The sequence below is a fragment of the Argentina silus genome (assembly GCF_951799395.1).
Source record: "Argentina silus genome assembly, chromosome: 22".
NCBI lineage: Eukaryota > Metazoa > Chordata > Actinopteri > Argentiniformes > Argentinidae > Argentina > Argentina silus.
In genome coordinates, this window is record NC_139676.1 from 12,211,952 (window position 1) to 12,214,451 (window position 2,500).

General features: G+C 48.6%; 2 protein-coding genes across 15 annotated transcripts in view; one reads left to right on the plus strand and one right to left on the minus strand.

The window, feature by feature from the left end:
- klf1 (Kruppel like factor 1 (erythroid)) overlaps window positions 1–2,500 on the minus strand; it is a 165,735-nt gene that overhangs the window by 149,730 nt on the left and 13,505 nt on the right. The window lies entirely within an intron of this gene.
- LOC310821472 (nuclear factor 1 X-type-like) overlaps window positions 1–2,500 on the plus strand; it is a gene marked incomplete at its 5' end in the record, with an annotated part of 93,923 nt that overhangs the window by 5,651 nt on the left and 85,772 nt on the right. The gene's annotated exons all lie outside the window — the stretch shown is intronic.

Sequence of the window (2,500 nt, forward strand, 5' to 3'; positions counted from 1 at the left end):
AGAAATCTGTCTCAATTAACACATTTGCATTGGGTGGTGATGGACTCCAAATAGGTCACTGACTCAATTCCCCGCCTCGGAATCTTCCCTCTAAAATGTTAATTGAGGAGAGCTTTGAGATTTCTTCGCTCAAGGCTGGCCATATGGACTGGGCATATGTTCCGTATATATAGTACAATATATAATTCATACAGCGCTCCAGGAGAGCATAGGGGGCTAGGGTACATTTTTTTCAGGGTAGAAGGGGTTCTGGTACAAAGGAAAGCGGTTATGTTCTGTTGTCCCTTCGTCGGCAGGTAGAGAGCGTACTCCTCTGTAACCTCTCGGCTGTCAAGATTTCTGTGAGTGTTTCCCAATGGGATTTGCAGTGATTCAAGCTGGTGGATACAGCGATGTTGCCCACTGCTGCGGTTCAGTTGAGGAGACCATGGATTCAGCCTTTTTAATGCCTTCATAAGCTCTGCGTGAGAAAAAGAGCATTGTGCATTGTGCTCACTTTAATATTAATTCAAAGTGGTTTATGTGGAAAATTAAAGACATTACAAGTTACAGTAACTTGTGCAAACTTTGTAAGTTCACCCATCTATCTATTCCATATGTCTCTAACTCACTCTCTGTCTGACTGTAGCATGCACACACACACACACACACACACACCATCCAATCCACCAGTCAATGAGGCTGCAGCCAATTGGACCAGCCCTTATACACCCCACCCCGTAGTTTTTGGGATCCGGTACAGCCAATCAGAGCAGCCCTGGTGCACCTGACACTGTCTCTGCCCCAGGACGTCCAATCACAGAAGACCCCAGTGCACCTGATGCATTGTGGTCCGGGACGGGTAGGCTCAGACTCGGGCAGAAAAAACCCCCCACACAGGTGCCGTGGATACAGGCCATTAGGAAACACTGGCCAGCCAATCACACCAGGCCCTGCACACACACACACACAAACACACACACACACAGACGGACATGTGTGTCCTGGCAACATGGCCGCTTCATCATGCTCTGGCTATCTTATCACAGGCGGGCCTCCTCTCCCACTCTTCTCTCTCTCTCCCTCCCTCCCTCCCTCTCTCTCGCTCCCTCCCTCCCTCTCTCTCCCTCCCTCCCTCCCTCCCTCCCTCCCTCCATCCTGGCTTTCGCTGTTCTGTTACAGAACCACCGTTTCAACAATGAGAACAGTGTGCCTACATTAAAAATGTGGCCTTGCCATAAAAAGACATGTTTATATGCTAATAAAGATCATTAGAAATCGCACAATCGCAGAAAAAAGAACGTTGTGGGCGCAGATTATCCCCAATAAACAAAAAAAAAGAAAACGAGAGAGAGAGGGAGCGAGGGAGAGAGAGAGGGAGAGACGGAGCGAGGGAGAGAGAGAGAGAGCGAGAGAGAGAGAGAGAGGGAGTGAGGGAGGGAGCGAGGGAGAGAGAGAGGGAGCGAGTGAGAGAGAGAGAGGGAGCGAGAGAGAGAGAGAGAGGGAGTGAGGGAGGGAGCGAGGGAGAGAGAGAGGGAGCGAGGGAGAGAGAGAGGGAGAGAGAGGGAGAGAGCAGTACAGACCTTTCATTGCGAGGAGGGATATGAATAGCCTTTGTTTTCACCACAACTCAGGGCTGTGTGGTCTGCCAACGTCTGGCTCTTATTATGGGGTTTGTGTCTGTGTGTCTGCGCAAGTGGCGTGCACGTGTGTGTGTGTGTGTCTTAATGTGTAAGTGTGTGTGTTGTGTGTGTGTGTGTCTTAATGTGTATGTGTGTTGTGTGTGTGTGTCTTAATGTGTATGTGTGTTGTGTGTGTGTGTCTTAATGTGTATGTGTGTGTGTGTGTCTTAACGTGTATGTGTGTGTGTGTCTTAATGTGTATGTGTGTGTGTGTCTTAATGTGTGTGTGTGTGTGTTGTGTGTGTGTGTGTATGTGTGTGTGTGTGTGTGTGCGAGAGAGGGCATACTCGGGCATGTAAAAATGTATATATGTGTTACTGATTATATGTTTGTGCGTATGCCTGCGTGTGTACGCGTGTACTGTTCGTGTGTGTGTGTGTGTGTGTGTGTGTGTGTGTGTGTGTGTGTACTATAAACACTTGTGTGTGTTCAACATGGTCAGGCACAGTCAGTCCATACACACACCAGGTAGGGTTTTTTGTGCTGGGGAGGGGATAAATGTGGCATGGGGTTTTTGGATTGGCACAATATGTGCACTGCTTTCTATCCGTGAAAGTTGTGAAATGAAATAGGATTTCACAGAATTGTGCGGCAGCGGGGATTTGGGCTCCAGTCAAGCTAAGTAGAGTGGGTTAGGCTGATCCAATCAGTGGCAGAAATGGAAGGAGTGCACATTTCACAGCTCCGGGCCCTGCCAGAACCCTTCCTTAGAATACCAATGAAGCAGGCTGAATGCAGGCGACTACTCACAGGCTGGAATACATCAGCGTCACTCCAATCGTAGGATAGGATGTATGGAACTTGAGTTATTGGCATCCCCCAAACTATGCTGCAGACTT